Below are 23,627 nucleotides of genomic sequence, written 5' to 3' on the forward strand. Positions count from 1 at the left end.
AAATAGAAATAACACACACGAAAATGATAAAAGCAAAAGCATATCAAAATTAAAAAGACAGTAGTGTTAGAGGCACCTCACAGACACTAGAGAGGTGTTACCGGATTAGCCCCGAGTCAGAGGGAGAGGGGTGTCCCCAACCTCGACCCTTGTCTTTTCATGTAAATGAATTTGAGAAAACTCTGCAGGATTGCACTATGATAAAGGCAATTTTATTGAAGTGATTAAAGCATGAACCTTCATTAAGCAGCAAGGTAAGGAAATCTATACACCTGGCTTATGAAGGGCAGATGGGCTCTCAGCTAATCTGAAGAGCCAGTTGGGGGGGGGGGCGGGGTCCAAGGCATTATATACCCTCCTGTCCAGAGGTTTCAGAATTCCTCTGAATATTTAGGTACACATTAATTCTCAACGTCCCTTTTTACTCTGTTGTGGCCTTCCCAGAATTCATGAGAAGCCCCCGGCAGTTTTATCTTGTCAAGCCTTGAGACTGCTTCCTTCTCTGCTTAGGGAGTAAAACTGCCCTCCCTCCCCCCTTTTCTGCATTCTCTCCTTAGGGAGGCTTTTAACCATTTGTTCTCAAGTATCCTTGGCTGGAGAAATGGCTTGTTACTTACAAACTGGCTGCAAATTGCCCAGCTGTTTGGCCTTGTAACTTTCCTGTCTATTTACCTATTCCACTTGCCCTGTTATTTTCCTAGCTCCTCAGTGCCCTGTAACAGCATATAATTTTTTTAAAACAGTCAATAGGAAACAACTTAAGACTCAGAGTCCTCATAAGAAAATTTTTTAAAGGACGAAGATTTTTAGCATGAAGGCATGTTATAAAAGTGAACATTATAGTTTTGAAAAATTAACAAGTAAGACGTCCCACGATAAAGCACAGAACCTGGGAGAATAAAAGGCTCAGGAAATGACAACCCTAGCCCACAGCAGCAGGGCAAAGTTCAGTGTATTTTATGGGGAGTCTGACCCTAGACTCAGAAGAGTTGCTATGGTAACAAACTAAGAAAATCAATAGCCTCATTTATTTCCTCCCATTAAAAAAAAAAAATAGTACTATTGAGCCTTCAAGGAGAAAGAAAAAGTGGCAAAATCCAAAAGCAAGAGCTGTGAGAATTTTCCATGTTCCTTACTTGCAACAAAACGCGCACTTGCCCTGCCTCAGAGCATTCATTGCGCCAGGAGACGCAGACCCTGCAGAAGGACGCCGCCTGCGGGTGAGCACTCCGCCGCTCCACGCCAGGCCCAACTGTCCCACGATTCTAAAGGTAGAACTGTGTAGGTGGTGTCGCAGGGGGAGTCATAGGCTCTGTGACAAACTGTCAGAATTATGTCAGAAAGATATCTAAAGTCTTACCTCAGTCATTTTCAGATTTCCTGTGCTGAGATGTTGCTTTGATGTTTATTAAGCCGTTGTCAGATCCAGCCTTCTGTAGTTTCTATGATGCTGGGGCTACAGCTACAATTTCGCTATAACAGCGGAGGCTCTGCCAAGGTGGGGAGTTGGAGGATAGCACAGGGTTGGAGGAGAGACTGACTCCAGCCTGTTGCTGTCAGTGATTCCCCAGCAACACCCACCCAGGAAACTGTAGTTTGGCCAGGAGCAGCCTTTGACTCCAGATTGCTGTTTTCCAACATTTGCAGAACCAGTATCATCGCACCCCTTAGAGAGATGAGCTTCAGGTGAGCAGCAATCAGCCTGAGGCCTGGGAAGAGCCCCACAAGGCCCCTTCCCTGAGCTCAGAGAGCCCAACACGAGTCAGCCAAGGCCCGTCCTCATGGGTGTGAATTCCCACTCCATGAGACTTTTTTCTCGAAGTTTCTAAATTATAATAATCCCAGTCACTTCTCTTTGTTCTGCCAGTGCTAGAGGTGGCAGCTGCTACCTGCAGTTATTAACTCAGCGACAATCAAGAGCCTTTTCAGTTCTTCAGTATCTGGCTTAACAGTTTATACAGAATTATTCCTGTTAGAACAATCCAAACCAAGGTTGCCTTAACATTTTCCTGAATTAAAAACCCATCTAAAACAGAAGTGTTCCTGAAATCAATCTTCAAATAACTTTAAAACCACTTTTTACAGAGAGCAGGGAAATGAACCAGATTTTAAAAAGCCAGCTCAACTAAACTACTCGGTGAGCCAACTACGAATAAAACCTGGAAAAACATTTAACACGCACCAGCAGGACTGCCTGTGCAAGGAACACGGTGTATTCATGCAGAGTAGTTCCCTGCCACTGAAGTTTTCTGGAGTTTCTATCATGGTAACTCTTCGTGAAACTTTCTATTTACAACATACATTTGGTTAATACTAATGAGTTTTATTCGAAGTTTCTTTTCAGTAGAGAAGTTGGTTCGCTATACATGGTGTTAATTTTCTCCATCTAAAACTTCTAAGCACAAAACATTTTCTATAATTAAATTCAAATGTTAGTTTAGCGCCTGCTCATTAAACACTGATTTAGCTGTTGTGTTTGCAAATAATTTAAACTTATATTCATATTATGCTTTAAGGCTTTTGAAGTTATTCCACATACTTCGTTTCATTTAGTTTAAACATAACACCAAAACAAAGATAGGACATGAGGTTTGTGTGTGTGCTGTTTTTACCTTAAGTCAGTGTAATACAACAGGCAAGAAATTTATGTAATATGACAGTGGCAAAATTAGAGCCTAAACCAAATTATTTTTTCATTTGTCCCTTCATTGTGAAAACATCCACTAAGTGCTCCTTTACTGAGCAGAATAACAAAATGGTTTTCACTGGCTCACAGTCTACTAAAGCAGAGTCACTGAGTATGTAACTAAAAGTGTAAAAAACGTGATGAAGAAAAACAAATTAAATGGGTATGGGGAACAGGGCATGTTAATTTCTTATTGCTTCTGCAACAAAGTGCTACAAAGTTTGTGGCTTAAAAAATACAATGTTGTTATCTTACAGTTCTGTAGATCAGAAGTCTCCCAAGGATCTCACTGACCTGAAGTCAAGGTGTCAGCAGGGCTCTGTTCCTTCTGGAGCCTCGAGGAGAATTCTTTTATTTTACTTTTCCATCAAGACCCTCTACTCCTTGGTTGAGATTTCGCTTTCATTTTATAAGTCAGCAGCGGGGGATTGGATCCTTCTTATAAGCCCCTGAGACCCTCTTCCTCCTCCCATTTTTATGGAAATGTGATTACGTGGGGCCCACCTGGCTAGGCCAGGCTCATCTCATCTACTGTCAGCTGAGCAACCTTAATTCTACCTGCAGCCCCAATTCCTTTTCGTCAGAAAACCTAGCATATTCACAGGTTTCAGGAATTAAGACATGGACATCACTGCGTAGCCATTAGTCTCCTTTCCACAAAGGTGGACCACATTACTTGGATAAAAATTGGCAGAATAATCACCTTGTTGACCTGTCCTGAGTATACACGTGTTTCCGTGTCCGGACGTTGCTGACTGGTCACGAGGTCACCACGAGTTAACTCCTGTCTGCACTTACATTAATTTAAGTAATTTCAAACACCTTGCCGCCTAGTCACAAGTATACACGTTTCCCTGTCTGAACGTTGCTAACCGGTCACGAGGTCACAAGTTAACTCGTGTCTGCACTTAGGTTAATTTAAGTAATTTTAAACACCTTGCCGCCTAGTCACAAGTATACACGCGTTTCCCTGTCTGAACGTTGCTGAACGGTCACGAGGTCATGAGTTAACTCCTGTCTGCACTTACATTAATTTAAGTAGTTTTCAATACCTTGCTGACTGGTCATAAGTATACATGTACAGAAAAATAGCTGGCCGCATGAGCGAGATCTGGCTTGAAACAGCCGGTCAGCAAGGTGATACCATTTATATAAAAGCCCTGGGTCAAGAAAGAACAAGGCAGGGTCAGTAACATGATAGGAGGTCGATAATGCTGAAACAGACAGTAAGTGGGAGAGACAAAATGAGGATGAGAAGTTCCAGGGACCAGATTCTTCAGGCTTTGAAATCATTTCTGTTCTTCATTTTAAGATTGATAGGAAAATTAAGAATAAATTTAAGCAAGAGGATGACATGACATTTTTGTTTTTTTGTGTTAAAGATAGTTTTGACTTCAATGGAGAGAATAGATTTAAAAGGCAGAGGAGTGTCTGAGGGGGACTACCACAGCCCCTGAAGCTAGATAAGAAGGGGTCTGCATCAGACTGGTGTCAGTAGAGATGGAGAGAACTGGTTGGGTTTGAGAGAAATTTTAGTTACAATCACTAGGAAACAGTGATGGCTTTTTAATAGAGTATTTGTTCCACTGTTTCTGCCAAGTATCTGGATGGCCCCATTTGGTTTGGCATACAAATGGAAGAGGGACAATATGATGGTGGGGGGATAATTAACTTAATTTACAATCTTTCAAATAATTAGTTTAATATGAGGCCTACCAGTGAAGATACTGAGGTTGTGATAGTTTGAGAAGTCAATATAGCTGCCAAGGATGGATATTAACCAAGAGCTTTCAGATTATGGAATGGTAATGGTAAGTCAGAAATGGCCAGGCAGTTTAGGGTTGGGGAACCTGAGGAAAAAGGAACCACACAAAGGTGAAATGTTCTGGGCAAACAGGATATGAGAAGAACAAGTTTGCCCTACACCCGACCCCCTGAAGTGGGAAACTAAAAATAATGAGGGGTTGGCTGTTACTAAGGTAGAATTCTTAGAATGAGCCAATGAAGAACAAATATAAACCCCTAGACTAGTGAGCTTCAGTGGCAACGCCTTTCGGGACCCCTCTCACACTCCAAGAGCTTTACTTTCTTTACACAATAAACCTTTATATTCTTTCCCTTTCTCTTCCGTTGTCTGTGAATTTCATTCTTTGACTCCACGAGACAAAGAACCCGGTAAGGAGAAAATCTGGTCTCAGTAAGATAAACCATGAACTACAATGTCACCTACAATGGCAGTTCTCCACTGGAGGTGATTTTGCCTTCGCAGGCACATTTGACAAAGTAGATGTTTTTGGCTATCCCATCTGGAAGAGAGTATACTAATGGCATCTAGTGGGTAGAGAGAAGGGGTGCTGCTAAATATCTTCTAATATACAGGACAGCCCTCATGAAAAAGAATTATCTAGTCTAAAATGTCAATAGTGCCAAGGAACTCTGCCCTAGAGAAACAGCAGACTCTGAGAAGACAAGAATAGAGTCCTGAGAATTTTTAGTATTTAATGGTTTTGGTTAATAAAGGATGTGGTAAAGGAGCAGCCAAAAAGATGAAAAATTGAGGAGAAGGTAGTATCATGGAAAAATGTATTTCATCATCAATGAAAATATTTGCAAAGCGATCATCAATGTCAAATATTTGCAAAGTGATCAAATCTAATGCCCAATAGAAGGGAGTCTTTAATTTTTCTATTTAGAGATCATTGTTGACCTTTGGAAAATACCTTCCTTGAAGACATAAGGACAAAAACCATATTGGAAGAATATGGGAAGTAAGTCAAATGTAAGAATATGAAAGGAGGGAGTCAGGAAACACTTGGGGATTTGTATTTTGATGGAGAAGAAAAAGCTGTAAATAGAGGCATAAATGGACAAAGGGTTTGTTTTGTTTTGTTTTTTGTTTCTCCCTCTCTCCCCCTCAGTACCTTCAAGACTCAACAAGGCTAATGAAAGGGAGCCAGGACAAATAGAAGGATGGGCCTATCAGAGAGTTACAGGATAGCTGATAATGTAAGGTTCTTAAGAATGAAGAAGAACATTCATTCATTCATTCATTCATTCACCAAATCATTTATCCAACAAATGTTTATTGACTAGCTCCCAACTGAACTCTTGGAAAGGTTGAACTTAAATGAGAAAGGAACTTCCTCTAGCGTAACAGGATGAGAGAAGTAAGAAATTAGTGTAGAGTTTGGATGGTATACATATTTTATTGGGGCTTAGAAGTCTTTTCATTCCAATCTTGCTGCTTTTCCTCCTCACTATCTACAAGTTAAAATGTTTCATAGTAATATCTTGGCAGTGAAACTGGAAAATATAGAAGAGACCATCATAACAGCTTTTAATACAGTATGAATTACTTTAACATTATATGGAATAAAATATATGTGCAGAGCTTATAAAGTGTTAATATTTGTCCTAGATTACATAACCTATGTAAACACAATTGATAATAATTTTTTAATATAATAATATACAAATCTAAGACTACACATTTTTTATTTTTACTGAATAGTCTTGTAGCAGTATTTCAAATAGACAGTCAATGTAGATTTTTATTAGGTACAACTAAAGAGTTTTTAGATTCAAAGCAAAGCTTGTTTTAGAATATGCTTCTATTTATATTAAAATTCCTGGGAGAAACAATTAAGAGAAAGCGCTTGTTTTGCAAAATAGCTGCTTTATAGTTATCTAGGAAAGGTGTGCAATCAGACCCTAGGGACTCCATCAATGACTCATCAACGTCTGGAACATAAAACTACATATTGCTATGGTTTGTGTTTCTGTGACTAAAGTGGCAAGCATAACTTTTATTTTTTTTATGTGCTATAGAAGATAGCTCTTTGACATTCTCAAAGCACCTTGTGGCTCCTTACATACATGAGATGCAATGCAGGGTTAGAATTGGCCCCAGTCTTTTCTATGGGCATGACAAGGGGACCACGGCTTTTTCCTCCAGGAGGAGAAATCACAGAATTATAAAACAAAATGATAAATTAGGAGACCATCAAAAATAGTTTTCTCGAGGAAACCCTGCCATGTGCGACAACATGTATGGACTTTGCAGGCATTATGCTAAGTAAAATAAGTCAGACAGGAAAAGACAAGTATTGCATGATATCATTTATGTGTGGAATCTAAAAACAAAACAAACCCCAAACCAAAAAACTTCATAGAAAAAGATCAGAGTTATGGTACCAGACAGATGTGGAGTGTGTGTGTGGGGGGGAGTTAGAAGGAGATTTTACAAACTTTCAGTTATAAGATAAATAATACTAGGATGTCAACATGATACCTATAGCTAACACTGATGTATGATACATATAAATGTTAAGAGAGGAAACCCTAAGAGTTACTATCATCAAAAGATTTTTTCCCCCATTTTTCTTTTCTTCTTTCTTTTTTTGAATCAGTATGAGATGTTGGATGTTAGCTGAACCTATTGTAGTAATCATTTCACAATATATGTAAATTAAATCATGCTATATGCCTTAAACTTATACCGTGATGTATATTAATTATTTCTCAATAATACTGTGAAAAATAGTTTCCTGTTGGAAGTGGGCTTTGGCCCCCACTGGGTTTGGCATGAAGAAATTGAATTGTATATATACTCAGGTCTTAGGGACCAACTTAAAACTCAACCCGGACCACTCTAGGATCCTCTTGTGATTTCCCTTGCCCACATGCCTGTATCTCTTATTTACTATATACTGCCTTACCTTAAGATGTCTTCTTTTTATTCAAATTTTTATGTTAAATAATTTCTTTTCTTTTTTCTTTTTAATCCTTACCTAAGGATATTTTTTCCATTGCTTTTCAGAGAGTGGAAGGGAGAGAGAGAGAGGCATCAATTGGTTGCCTCCTGCACGCGCCCTGACAAGGGACAGGGATCCAGTCTGCAACCAAGGTATGTGTCCTTGGCCAGAATTAAACCTGGGACCCTTCAGTCTGAGGAGTGACACTTTAACCACTGAGCCAAACCTAGGGCTACGTAAAATAATTTCTTAAATATTTATGTCATCTGGTCCTTAGCATAGGGACATAGGATAATTTATAGTCAGTACAATTTTGTCAAATGCACTGAGGTTTTTTAAATGTTTCTGCATTCTATATAAAAGTAAAAAAAAAATGTTTTCAGCAAAATACCAAATTTTCTAGAAAATAGCTGCAAAAAGTTAAAGGAAACATCTGGTTTTACAGGATATAGAGCTGAAATTCAAAGTTCATTGCAGAGAAAAAAGTGGAGATTTTTTGCAACTTAATGTCATCAGACTGCAGTGCTTTTCTTTATCTTTATGGCTGATAATAAAGTTCCAACAGAAGCAGAAGAAAGGGGAGGCTAGAAATAGCAACTGTGACCTTTTCTCTTATTAATTCAAAGCAGAAGTATCAGGTCTCCTCTGTTGGAAAGAACAATCAAAGGCCATTTGTAAATTATTTTTAAAAATCATCTGAAACAAGTCATCCCAGATCCCAACAATAAATAGGGTCATGGACCAGCTCTAAGACATACTCTTTCCAAATCAGAAGAATTACAGTAAGTTAGGAGTATTGAAAATCTGTTTCTATGTAGAAAGAATCTGAGAGAGGCAGTGTGGAAAGCTGGGATAAGGGACTTGTTTTGAAGCTATGTTTGCACAGCAGACACTGTTTCTACTAAGCTTCTAGATTAAGTTTTAGTAGCTCAGTGTGGGAAAGCAGGATGAAATTATGTGCAAGAGGAAGCATTCTCCCCCAACCCATTCCTTTTTTTGGGGCACTGTTGGAATATTATGGAAAGTCATAGACACAGTTCAATATAATCAAGATTTCTATTAGTACACAGGAGCTTATAAAACATTGCATTTTTTCTACATTACATAACTTATTTAAATCTCAAGTTACTTAATGACTATACCAAAATTAATTTAGAAAAAATATTTATTTACTTTAAAATGACAAAAGAGAGCTGAACATTTGCCCTCCCCCCAGTCCATGATTATGAAAAATTGGGATAAACTAAAAAAAAACAAAAAACATAGTCAAGGCATAACTTGGTTTCAAATTAAAAGAAGCACTTTGGAAAAACAGGACTATAGAGTGGTGATTTTAGCTCTGGCTTTAAATGAAAATCACTTGGAAAAAATTTTTAAAGATTAGATATCTAGACCCACCCATAAAAAAAGAGTCTGTGATAGGGACCAGCATTATATTTTCAGGAGTTTTCAGGAGACTCTAATCTGCCGTCAGGGCTGAAAATGGCTGCCACAGAATATTAGCCTCAAAATCCTAATTGTGAAAGTGAATATTAGATCATATTTTGGAATATAGGTGGATTACATAGCCATATTCTGACAGTTAAGAAAAAACGTTCAAGAATTCATTCCCTAACAGTTAGGAATTCAGGAAGCATAGAGGCACAGGTCAATTCAAATTGTGGAGAAAATTGGAGACATTTAATCTGCTAATAGTCCATTTTTCCTTCAAACATTTTTGCTATGAAGTCATTATTAAAAGAATACCCTGCTAGCTAAATAAAGAAAAATTGTAATTTTTTTCGAAGCATCAAAATAAGTATCAATAAGTAAACCACATTCTTGACTCTAAAGGAAACATGTTATAGTCAACTGACCTTCACTTACTATAGCAAGTAAGTGCTGGAGCTAGGATTTTACTGAGGTTCACCTGGTTTCAAGGTTATATCATAATGCTCAATAGCTCCCAAAGTTTCCCCATTCCTGTGTCAGCTAATTCTCTATATAGATGCCAGAGTTACCTTTGTTAAAAAAGGGGGTGGAGTGGGGAACAGGGGAAGAGTCTAATATTCTTTTATTTTAAGCCCTATACTTCCTTTAATGCCTAAAAGATGGAGTTTCAGTTTTGCAGAATGAAAATGTTTTGGAGATCTGTTTCACAACTTCATTATACTTAACACTACTGAACTGCACACTTAAAAATGGTTTCTATGGTAAATTTTATGTTATGTGCTTTTCACCACAGTAAAAAAACCACACAACTAAATAAATAAGGTATTTATTTAAAAAGATCAAAGCTGTATGCTCTATCATGACTCACAAAGCTTTCCCGCTTTACTCCAGGCTGGCTCTGTGGTTTGGTCCTGTTCTGTGTGCAGTGTTCCTGCCACACACAAATGCTCGCTCTTTTGTTTAAGAAGCATCACACATTTTCCTGTTTTATTTCTGCACATATACTTTATTTCTGTACATATATTTTTACTTCTGCCTGAAACTCATTCTCCTCTCTGACAACCTGGACAGTTTTTACCCAGCAAGACTCAAATACCAGTTTGTATGTATGTATTTATTTATTATGTTTTTATTGACTTTAGAGAGAGGACGAGAGAGGGAGAGAGAAACATCGATGCAAGAGAGAAAAAACAATTGGTTGCCTCCCATATGGGGATGGAACCTGAAATCTCGGTATGTGTGCTGATTGTGCATTGAACCAGTGACCCTTGGGTGCACAGGGTGACACCCAACAAACTGAGCCACATCAGCAGCCAAGGCTCAGTTTTTTGTTGTTGTTGTTTTTCATTTTTAATGGCGCTTGCAGGGAAACTGTTGAAGAATGAATATTTTCTTGTTCAGGATATAATGATTCTACAAAACTGGGTGATTGATATACATATTGGTTATAAAGAAATTATTATGCAGTGTCTATTAAGTGTGAGCTATACCATGTGAGACATAATAACCACCTCCTAAAAGTATGTAACTTAGATGAGTATAGAATTGAGATAGAGAAACACTAATATCCTTTAAGTAATAAGTCCTTAAACATGTAGTAGAAGATAGAAGTGAAATCAGTCAGGAAGGCTGGTATCAGTGCAGCCTAGGGTAGCTTGAGGAAGAATGAAAGGTGAAGACTATGCTTGCTTTATTCAAAACGCTGTCCCCAGTCCTTGGCATAATGCCTTCCAAATAGATTGCGAATGCAATGAGTATTTCTTGAGTGAATGAATAAAAGCATGAATGAGAAGTATCTCTTGAAAACATGGAAATTAGTTGGATATACAAGAACAGGCAGAATACGGTAACAATCAAGCACAGAATGGCATTAATTTAGAATAACCTGTACCCTTGCTATGCTAGTGACAGAGATCATTCTAGTACCATAATTCAAATAACTATTTTCTTTCTGCACAACCCAAATGGGAAAAAAAGGCAGGGGAAAAAGGAAAAATTTACTACGTATCTAAACTCCCAGAACCATCTGCAAACCATCCCCAAACTATTAGTCTCCTATTTTGAGCTTATTAATTAAGGAAAAGGGCTTTTTCTGCTGTTATTTTTTAAATGTCTTTTGTTTCACGTTTCCTTGCCTGTTCTACTGCTCGTCTACGCATTCCTGAGAAAAATAACTCAAGGCAAAAAATATATGTAAGAGGGCACCCAGGAACAGGTCAATTCTAAATCTAGTTATGTGAAGCATAAAAATTAATTTTGACCGATATTTCTCATGCAATTATTATTTAAATGTCCTACTGTTGCTATAAAAAATTACCACAAACTTAATGGCTTAAAACAACACAAATATATTATCTTATAATTCTGGAAGTCAGAAGTCCCAAATAAGTCTCACTGGGCTAAAGTCAGGTGTCAGCAGGGTCTTGCTCCCTATGGAAACTACAGGGGAAAAGCCATTTCACAGCTTCTAAAAGCCACCCGCATCCCTTGGCTATTGGCCATTTCTTTCACCTTCCAAGTTCATTAATCTCACCTAAACTCTGCCACCATATCTCTTTTCTGCCTCCCTTATAATTACATTAAACCCACCCAAACAATCCAGGATAATCTCCCCATCTCAAGATCCTTCATTTAAGCATATCTACAAAGTTCCTTTTGCCACTTAATATATTTATTGGTGCCTAGGAGTGTGAACAACTTCTGCCCACCATACATCCAATCAGTTTTAAAGATTTTTATTTATATAATCTTTGGTCCAGTTATTGTGCTTCCCCACCAGCTGAGAAATCTGTCTATTGCATGTCCATGCTCTTTATATAACTTCAGCTCCTCTAGTCAGGAAGGATGTATGACTTCCTCTTGCCCCACACCTTGCCTCCTGGTGTTTGCCCTCTGGGTCAGATTTGAGTGTCCTTGGATTGAGTTCTTAGCAACTGTTTTCAGGCCAATGCTGACATATGCTTTTCCTGAAATCTTCTCTGATCCTAGTAACTTCACCTCCAACCCATTCCCTTGTCTCATCTTCTTTATATATTTTTGTGGTATTACTGTGGGTTGACTTGAGTTCAAATATTTGCTTTACTACTAATACTCTGTGTCTTATCTGGATTTCATCTCTAAAATTCGGATAATATTGCCCACTTTATCAGACAGTTTGTGGATTAATAGATCAGAAACACATAATATCTGGTACAGAGTAAATATTTTATAAATATTATTAAACTTGTCTCTATTTATTTTCATCCATTTTTAGATGGGAGTCAGGGTCACCTATAATTCATTTCAATGTTTACCCATTCATTCAGGTGCATATTTAATTTTTCAATAATACACCCGTAGTATTTTCAACAAATAACCCATCTGTAATATGTAGTGTGATGTATATTCAATTATCCATACAGACTGTGTCTTGATAGGAAGAATTTTTCCTCATAGAAGATAATTGATAATTCAGGTTACAATAGTTTCTGTAATAATCCATCATTTAGCTGCATATGTGTATTCTCTTGATTCTTTCATATAATCAACAATAATACTGAGTCCTTTCCCCTACTTTAAATAGTTGATTTGACTAAAAGGTGGAATATAGAAAAACATTTTCTTAACCTTCAGCAAAAGAGAATGAAATGCTACTATTTCCTGAGAGGTGAGCAAAGATACAATATGAAGCATGTAACTCTCATTTTTAATCTATCAACCCTGTTCCATATACCTGAACATGCAGTTACAAGCTAGTGCCAGGAAATAGCCAACCACAATGGTTAAACAATGCTTGTTTCGGCTTCTGTACATTGCTTCGCGAGGTTCTCACCTCTCTCTATGCCAACCAGGATGCAGTTTTGCCTTTATATTCTCCCTGTGAAGACTGTTCGGGGCTGTGAGTCTGTTTAGGGCATGAGCCCACTTGTAGCTGCCGGCGAAATAAATTCCAAACGCTGAATTTGGTCTCTGTGTGAATTAATCTCGTGAAAACTGGGTATAACAAATATATGGTCTCAACTAATACTAATATTTCAAAGTGTGAATTATCTGTCTGATCTCTGTTGTCTTTGGAAACTGATGCTTTGAACTACTATGATCTCTGTATGTTACTGCAGCTGCAAAATTATAACTTTAAATTGTCGACTCTGGAAACATATTTCTTCTACTGTGATTTCTCTTCTTCAGATTCCAATGGCATTACCAACTATCCGTGTAATGATACCATCCACTCCCGGAAAGGATGACATTTTGCTGTGACTTAATTAATGGGTTACTATTAGTTCCTATAGTCTTGCATATGGTATGTTTCTTTCATACTGAAAACACAAGGAATCCTTTTCTGTGTCACCAGAGAACTTGATAGGAAAAAGACTTCCTCTCACCCAGGATAATCCTTCCCATCTCCTACAGAGTCTCAGGATGACTCACCCCAAACTCTTACAGTCATTCAGTTTCTTCCCTGCAGCTATGGATGCTGATATCTTCAAGTTGCCCCTCTGTGACCTTAGATTGGCTATCAGGTGACAAGGTCAGATGTCAGCACATTGGTCTTTGTCGTGGCTTCACTAATACCAGTCATTGGATTTCCTCATGGTCCTTCCTCTGCTGTATGTTCCATCTTTTGCCATCTATATTGGCTTTGCTAAGATATATCACATATATAGTAGTTTACAAAAAAAAGTGAAATTTGACTTTAGGTTTCCTGAGTCAATTTTTTCCCCCACACAGTATGAAATTTTCTCTTTCCAAACTCTTAAAAAATACAACCAATTGTTTTCTTTTTCCAACATGCATAGTTAAGCTGGAATTCTACTTTCATTCATAGGATTAGCTACCCTTTGAAACACTTGCCATGCATATACGATGAGAAAAGATTTATTTTATTTTTCTACATTTTCTTTCAGTAGTAAAATCTGTATTTTCTGTGTGAGGAGCAGAGGTCACTGTATTAGTAAGATTTCTCCACAGAAAAAGAACCCATAGGATGTGAAAGTATGTATGTATATATACACATCTCAATAGAAGGACAGAGAGATTGCCAGAGAGCAGACAGATAGATGACTAAGACTAAGACTCTATCTATCTATCTATCATCTATCTATCTATCATCTATCTATCTATCTATCATCTATCTATCTATCTATCTATCTATCTATCTATCTATCTATCATCTATCATCTATCTATCTATCTATCTATCATCTATCATCTATCTATCATCATCTATCTATGTATCTATCATCTATCTATCATCTATCATCTATCTATCTATCTATCATCTATCTATCTATCTATCTATCTATCTATCTATCATCTATCTATCTATCTATCTATCTATCTATCTATCTATCTATCTATCATCTATCTATCTATCTATCTATCTATCTATCTATCTATCTATCTATCATCTATCTATCTATCTATCATCTATCTATCTATCAATCATCTATCTATCTATCTATCTATCTATCTATCTATCTATCTATCTATCTATCTATCTATCATCTATCTATCTATCATCTATCTATCACCTATCATCCATCTATCATCCATCTATCTATCTATCTATCTATCTATCTATCTATCTATCTATCTATCTATCTATCATCTATCTATCATCATCTATCTATCTATCTATCTATCTATCTATCTATCTATCTATCTATCTATCTATCTATCTATCTATCTATCATCTATCTATCATCACCTATCATCTATCTATCTATCTATCTATCTATCTATCTATCTATCTATCTATCTATCTATCTATCTATCTATCTATCTATCATCTATCTATCTATCTATCATCTATCATCTATCTATCATCTATCTATCTATCTATCTATCATCTATCTATCTATCTATCTATCTATCTATCTATCTATCTATCTATCTATCTATCTATCATCTATCTATCTATCATCTATCATCTATCTATCTATCATCTATCTATCTATCTATCTATCTATCTATCTATCTATCATCTATCTATCTATCTATCTATCTATCTATCTATCTATCTATCTATCATCTATCTATCTATCATCACCTATCATCTATCTATCTATATCTATCTATCATCTATCATCTATCTATCTATCTATCTATCTATCATCATCTATCTATCATCTATCATCTATCTATCTATCTATCTATCTATCTATCTATCTATCTATCTATCTATCATCTATCATCTATCTATCTATCTATCTATCTATCTATCTATCTATCTATCTATCTATCCATCTATCATCTATCTATGTATCTATCTATCATCTATCTATCTATCTATCTATCTATCTATCTATCTATCTATCTATCTATCATCTATCTATCTATCATCTATTGATCTATCTATTGTATATTGTTATTTTATAAAGAATTGGCTTAGAGAATTATGGAAAATGACAAATCCCCAAATCTGCATTCAGAAAGCTGGAAACCCAGGGCAGTTGACATTGTAGTTCCAGTCTGAAGGCCAGCATGCTTAAGACCCAGGCTGAGCCAATGTTTCAGTTTCAGCCAGAAGACAGGAAAAAACTGATGTCTGGACTCAAAGCAATTAAGCAGGAGGAGTTTCCTCCTACTCATGGAAGAGTCAACCTTTTTGTTCTATTCAAGCCCTCAACCGATTGGATGAAGCCCACCCACATTAGAGTGTACAATCTGCTTTACTTTGGCTACTGATTCCAATGTTAATCTTATCTAGAAATATCCTCACAGACAGTCTCACCTGAAATAATGTTTGACAAAATGTATGGGCACCTTGAGGATCAATCAAGTTGATGTATAAAATTAACCATCAGTTTCCTATTACATTGGAGCAGTCTGAAAGCAAAAAATCAGTCATGGAATATGTAAAATCCTGAGCACATCAGGATTAGCTGTGAAATCTTGTGCACATAAATTTCTCTTCTCAGCCTCTAGTTTTTTATGGTGGTCACTAGGTCAAAACAATTATGTCCAAGCTGAGTATGTACAATGAATATCTCCTATTCTCACTGCAGACACATCACATTTCATTGTCATGACACTGAACTATTATTTTTTTTTTACCATAATACAAAGGAAAAGACTTGGAGTCAGAGAAGTAATTTATATAATTTCTAAAATCCATTTAAATTCTAGAATTCTCTGCCCTCCATTTGGCAGTGAAGATGCAGGTTGCCACAAACTCCTCACATGCAGAGGGAGCGGAACAACATACTGTCATTTCCAGTCTCATTCTCGTGAGAACCTCAAAGAAAAGTGAGTGAAGGTTTTTGTAAGACTCTCTTTTTAAATATTTTTTTCCTAAAATACGAAATGGAGAGGAAGGTCCTTTAGAAAAAGAACATGCTTATGCCATTTCTATTATTGTTTTTTAGAAGTTCTAGAGCACTCATGCCTGCAAAGTCTAATTAAATTTGTCTTTTTAATAGCTGTGTTTATAGCTATCCTGAGTAATATAATGTATATAATGTAATCATACATAAGGATTATGAAACTGACATATATTAATGAACAACTTGCAGGTAGGCATAAGAGGTTTCAGCCTCATAATCCATAATCCATTTTATCTACTGATTACATTCATATGCTCCTCTTTCTAGCTTTTATAAACAGTGTCCATATCAATCAGTAAATGGACAAAGCCCAACGGGATGGGCTGCCCAGTGACATTGCTGAGCTCATATGTGCTCCTCTCCCCTCCTCTCTGCTCCAGCCATTTTGTCTTCCTTGCTACATACTGATGACTTTCTGCCATTATTCATGTTGTGCTGGTTATTCCACTGGCTCTACCAAGCCCTCCTTAGCTTTGAATAACTCTAAATGTGTGCCTAACGAGTCTCTCAGAGATGACTCATGATAGCGCCATTTGAAACAGAAATTGATATAAAACATACAACCATCCTTAACTTAAATGTGCTTTAATAAAAAACAGAATGCCAATTTTGACCGCCTTGCTGTGCCTTGCTATACACAACAGGCAAACTTTGACCTCAGGGGCTTGGCACTCAGCCTGAAATGCTCTTCCCCCATATCCAAATGCCTCACTTCCTCCAAGAGTTAACCTTAGTGCAGGCTAATTTAACCCTTTGGAGCTCCATCATTCAATCACATATTTTCAATCCCCATTGCCTTGTTCTACTTTTGCTTCCACAATATATACTAACTTTTTACAGAGTATAGGATTTCATTATTATGTTTGTTATCTGCCTTCTTCCATTAGGATGCATGCTCCATGGAGACAGGAGTTTTTGTCAGTTTTGCTCATTGCTATAATAACCTCGTCATTTACAATAGTGTCTGATACAACTTAAGCTTTTAATAAATATTTGTTGAATGGATAAATAAAAAAACAAAAAAGTTAGAATTATTATCTACTCACTCTGAAATATTTTTGAGCTGTGCAGGTTTTTGAGTTTTACTGATTAGGCTTAAATAGGAACTGAAGCCATGGAAAGACCTTGGCAACCAGACCCGCTCCGCTCTGTTGTTGCTCAGGCTCCAAATGTTCTTTTGGCTCAGCTCCCTCTTTTAGTTATATGAATGCAATCGTTCCACAGTCCTCTCATTATTGCCTGAACCGATTTTACACAATAATTTTTCTGATCTTTATAGGTTGGCCTGGATACACTGAGTTAATATCTTGTATTTTTATTGACTTGGTCTAATAAATTTGATACTATGCTCTTTACTTTCTGTTCTCTACTATCCAAACATGCTTGAATCTTTATCCAACAACATAAAAATTGTAAAACTTTGGACAACATGCTGATGAACCTTTTAAACTTCAATTTCTTCAACTTTTAAACTAGAGTAATAATAGCTATGTTTCAGAATTACCTTGAGGTGTAAATAAGAATATGGACAAAGAAGCATGTTGTAAAGTGTTGTAAAAGGTATCATTATTTTACCCGAATTGGATTTTTTCCTGGGATATGTCAATCGCTATAAAGAGCAGAAAGAAAATCAGTGAGGACCATAGTTAGCTATGTACTGTTAATATTTCAGCTATACACCTTATCACCCAAAAAGAAAATACGGCTCATAATAGCCAAATATGTTAAACTCATATAAAGAATTAAAAATCTGGTGCCTCTTGAACTTCTCAACAGTAGGCAATCTTTCTTATATATTGATGATGACTTTGAAAACAGAAAAGCTAATTTATTTAGTCATGAGTCACCATGGCTTAAAATTCACAAGGTATTTTGCCTCAATGAAAAATGAAATTGGTCATGGTAAAAACCAATGTGTGTGACTTATAGAAGTACCTCCCCAGTTGTTGTTGTTGTTGTTGGTGGTGGTGGTGGTGGTGGTGTGTGTGTGTGTGTGTGTGTGTTTAAAATATTGCCAAAGCAAATGTGATTTATATAAGAACTGAAAACATGTCACTTTGCAGGAGCCAAGTTGTATACATAAGTAAAACTACTAAATTTATTATAGCATCTGAATTACCATGGAAAAAGAAAGATTGACCTACTTTGCAATATTTTTTTCAACAAGTGCATTTTTGTAAACCTTGTCATCAAGGGTATTTCATTTAGTTTTCTAGATTATTAGAATATAGCTGTTATACCTAAATAAATTTTCAGATAAATTATGGGTACTATTTTAAGAATTAAATCTATTGAAAAAGAAACTCATAAAAGCTTATGAAAAAGTGCTTTCTAAACTATATTACATATTTTCATGGATTTTTGTCAGAATAAAGTAAATGTATAGTGGCAAATTAGAATATATAGATACAAAAATATATATTATCATCAAAAAGAAGTAGCTTCTGTTTGTGACACATATTACTTATTCTGTCTGGATTTCAGTTTCTTATTTGTAAAAGAGAGACAACAATTTCTACCTAACAAGATTTACATTGGCTTAAATGTGGTGGTAGTGTGTGTGTGTGTGTGTGTGTGTGTGTGTGTGTGTGTGTGTAGGCTTGTTATCACCGTGCTAAATACTGATTAACTTACAAATTCCTCAGACACAACCTGGTCAATAATTTATTCCTGTTTACCAGTATTTCAAACCTTAAATCCATACCTAATCCATTTTCTACTTTCACATGCAAAATTTTAAAAAATGGAGCTTAATGTTTTATATATTGGCTTACTGTTCATTCTAAGTCAGAAACATCTAGAGTATCTGGTTAAAAACACAGGTTTTGGAGATCACCTTCCTGGAATGACTGACTTAATTATTTCACAACAAAATCTCTACTCTGGACAACTAGAAAATCTGAATAAAATGTAAATAAATAGTGGGAAGAAACCACCTGGTTTTAGGTATTAGAGAGCAACAAAGGCCGTAAGAATTTATAGGGTCAAGATTTCAAAGAAGGTGGCAGCTAAGTGGGTAAGCTGAGCATATGTGATTATGTTTTCCCCTTAAGGCAGTTGTCAGTTTCAAAAGTGAAAGACAAAACAGCAAGGCTTAGAAGTGGAACATAAATTTTGGCAGCCTTAAGGGCAAGGAAGATGAAAATTAATGTTTAGGGCTCACCAAGAGGACAGAATGAGAACTTCCCTCAAAAGTAACTTATCTTTCAATGACCTTACTCAAGACTGGAATAAGGTGATTGTCCCCAAACAGACTCCCTTCTAGAAGCAAATGTAAATCTTCATTGAAGAAAAATTATATAGTTTAAAACCTCCAATTATTTCTAAAAATTTTTATTCACAGTGCTAACAACACAATCATAATTAATCAGGCATATAGAAGAAAAGTACTAGCAAAAGAGAAAACAGTAAACAAAATAAAAATGCAGGGTATAAACACATTGGGATTACCAGACATAGGCTTCGAAATAAGTTGATTAATATGTTCAGAAATTTAAGTGACCAATAAAGAATTTTAGCAGAGAAAACTGTAACAAAGAATAAAATGCAAATTCTAGAAATTAAATTAAAGTAATAGTAATTTTCAAATTTTCCAAATGGATTTCAGAATTGATTAGACACAACTGAAGATACAATTTAAGAACTGGTACATAGGTCAGGACAAAGAATGATCATCACTGGCATCTCTTCCTCTTCTAATAAGAACAACACTCCTATGAGATTAGGGTCATTTAATTAATTACCTCTTTAAGGGCCCTATCTTCAACATGGGAGGGGAAATCATATTGGGGGATAGAATTTCAACATGTGAATTAGGAGGGCTACAATTCAGTCTTGACAGTACTAATAAAACTGATGCACATAGCAAGTCTGACAAAGAAAAATAGAAGGGGCAGAGATCCAATTTCAGGAATGATAAAGAACACAACTACCAATATTACAGAAAAATTTTAAAAAGAGAATATTTTGAACCACTTTAATCCAATACACACAATAATTTTTATAAAATTGGAAAATATCTAGAAAAAGAAATTTTTATCAAAACTGACCCAACGATACAGAATGTCTGCTAAATTTTTAACCATTCAAAAAATTAAAAACAAAACATAACTCAAAACTTTCCCACAGGGAAGGATTGTACAGCTGTAGCTGATTGAATAAATCAGTGAATTGTCACTGCCAAAAACAAGTATTTAACTGAATGACATGCTTAAGGACATCTATTCCAGATCTAGAAATCAACTTCAGGTACACAAAGAAGAACTTTTTTCTTGAAGAAATATATTCTTGAAGAACTGTTTCAGCTTTGGATAAGAGTAGTGAGAATCTATAGCTTTCTTCTCTTTGTTGCTTCTCCTATCCACACACCCAGCTTGGTTGGTGAGACTTGCTGGGCAACCAAAGTGGGTGGTACAGCTGCAATAATCACCTGCTTTGCTGCCAGAGAAGGCACAGTAACTTCAGGGTAAGAAGCAAAACTCATAGATTTGTCAGCTGAAAGTGGTGAACTGGCTAGGAAGTAAAGAGAAAATCTTTATCATTTCTAGCTTTTGGCGGGGGGGGGGGGTGTCTTAGCTGGATCAAGGACTGGACTAACCAGAAATTTAACAAGACTGAGTATCAGAAAGAATGTAGAAGGCTAGACACGTGCTCCATTTATCTGTAACCGACTGAAAAACTCCATGTTTTTCATGTATAAGAGAGACCCAAGAGAGCCCAGCAGAGAGTAAAGCAAAATGAGGACTTGTCAGTGTGCACACCAAACACACAGGCCCATCAAGAGATTGTGGAAGCCTTACAGGTATAAGAGGGACCCAAGAGAGCCCAGCAGAGTGTAAAACAAAATGAGGACTTGTCAGTGTGCACACCAAACACACAGCCCCATCAAGAGAGTGTGGAAGCCTTACAGGCTTCAGATGTGTAAGCACAATCTCTGTCCGAATCACTGGCTGATCACTAAGCTATACAGACAAGGGGGCAACACCTAAGGTTTTGTTTCCCCTATTAATTAATTAGAAACATTTGATTCTCAAATTATTTTGGAGATACCGAAAGCTAGATTTTCTATTTTCTTTGGATTTTCGCTAGGCCATTTCCTTTTCCAGCTGTTGTCTTCTTTGTTTTGTTTTAAACTTACTGCACATCTTTTACCACTACACGATATTTTTAACGTGATATAGAAAATCTGGCTGATCAACCTTAGGTGGGGAAAATGAACAGCCAGTGACCCTTGAGAAAAGATTGAAGGGACTATGAAAAAAGGCCTTTCCTTCCTGTATCAGGGTATCTTTTTATATGACACAGAAAGTTTGGCTCCCCAGGTGAAGATAAATATTCACATTTTAATGCAAAATTTTTGGAGTAATTCAGGTTTATTTGCCTAATCTTGCAGTACCAGTACAGATGGTCTAAATTCAGTGGAGTCTGGCAAGGAGGGTGCGGGAAGGAGGACCCATGCAGAGTGGCTAACAAAGCTGTACATTACACTCGCAGTCCTAATTATCTCCTGGGGAACAATGCTTTCTAGTTAGAAGGAGAAACTCTCAAGGCCAAAGGAAGTAAGATTATATTCTAAAATATCCTGCTCCTGAGAAAGAAAATGTGGTTAAGAATTTATAAACTCGACTCTTTTGGTTGTTGGAGAACACTGTTATACTTTCTAGAAGTCAGAAGTAACGCTTTGTCTTTAAAATGGGGGAAGGGTGGATTTTACAGTGTGTTTCTGATTCCTTCTTTCCTAGAGGAATATTTTATTTGGTGTTGTAGAGGGTTTTGGGGAAAATGCCTCAGCATAATTTAAAATTCAGGAAGATTAGTTGTTTTTTTCCCCCACATACTGATGATATGTCTTATATTTATTTACAGAATATCTACTGAGCACCTATTTAGGGCAGGGAATTATGTTACCTGCTGGGTTACAGCAAGAACAAGGCACATATGACTCCTGCCCTCAGGAGCTTACAGTCAATTTGAGATACAAACAGACAGTTCATTCATTTGTAGAGTAGTAGGTTTTAGATTTTAGCCAATCGAAGCTTAACTTTGGCAAGAGACTTTCAGTGGAATAATGGGTTGGAAGTCAGGTGACAATGCAACTATTGAATGGTGGTGCAACAGTAGAGCCCAAAGGGCACAGACATGTCTTTTTTGAGAGGTTTGACTACAAAGGGGAAAAATGAGGCAACAACTGCAAATTCTTTTAGATAGTATCAGGGAGAATGTAAAGTTCTTGTAATAAAAGAGGAACTAGCAATGAGAGAGGGATGGAAGGTATAGAATGAAGGTAAAAATCCACAAAGTGAGATCTTGAGAAGAATTCTAAGGAGGATGAGAAATCGATGGGCTACATGTCAGGGGAACTGGTCCCAGAGCAAAGGGGAAGCTTCTCTTTCAATATAACTGGATAAAAAGGTACAAAGATGGGTGCATATGCCCATTATTTTATGCTTAATGACAAGAAGTGTATTACTAACTTAATGACTTCCATTTTCCGGGTGATGGGTGGTATGAGTGTGTCTTGTAATGATGAAAGATGAGAAAATGGTGTTGATTTGGTTGAAGGTTTGGAGGAAGCATGAAAAGTTTTAAGGAGCCATATTACAGAGACGGACGACTAGAAGTAAAGGGACTGGACAGTGCTGAAGGAGCAGAGGCTAATCGAGTCTCTAGATTATATTAAAACTAATCTGTGAAACTATGTGATTTTCTTTAGCAGATTTCCACGTTTGATATTTAATAAAGGCAAATAGTTGGATTAGTTCATGTTTGGGACTTTTTCTATTTGAGCAGAAAATAAAGAACATGAAACAAACATGTTGAAGTTACTTATAAGAGAAGAGTTTAAATGATGAATTACAGCATCTTAGCTACAGAGAGAAAGAGAAATGAGGTCAGGATGTTGCAGGAGGTTAAAAAGGAGAGTTCAGGGATGGGTATTTAGTTATCAAGCAGAAGGTACAGCGGTATAAAAACCAGAAGATTGTGGTCCAAAGGTCAGGTGCCTGAATGTAAGATTTGAGATTAAATGTCTTCAGTGTAGCTATGTGGTCAGAAGAAATGAAGACAAGTCACTTTCAATGATAGGTCAAAGAATTCTAAAGCCTGGGAGGTGGGTGGGACACTGGCTAAACTGAACCAGGGTGATGGATGGTAGTCTCTGTGTGTGCGGTAGAGGAGAGGGCTGTAAGTGCCATTGTCTTTAGATCATTGGAGTGAGTGAGCAAGAAGTCAACAGAGCACGATGACAGGGACAGCAGATAGCACTAACCTGGAGCTAGCAGGGGTTTTAACAGAAAGGTAGGGGAATGATGTTCTGATTATTGGGGGGAATGAACCGGTCTCCAGCCTCACATCCTTAACAAGGGGTTCCAGCTCTTGGAGAGTGAGCTATTTCCATTTCACCTGCTGCCTTATCTAGAACAAAGATATAGAAGCTCTGATCTCAAAGGAG

Source organism: Miniopterus natalensis, chromosome 5 (genome assembly GCF_054644295.1).
Source record: "Miniopterus natalensis isolate mMinNat1 chromosome 5, mMinNat1.hap1, whole genome shotgun sequence".
NCBI classification, from domain to species: domain Eukaryota; kingdom Metazoa; phylum Chordata; class Mammalia; order Chiroptera; family Miniopteridae; genus Miniopterus; species Miniopterus natalensis.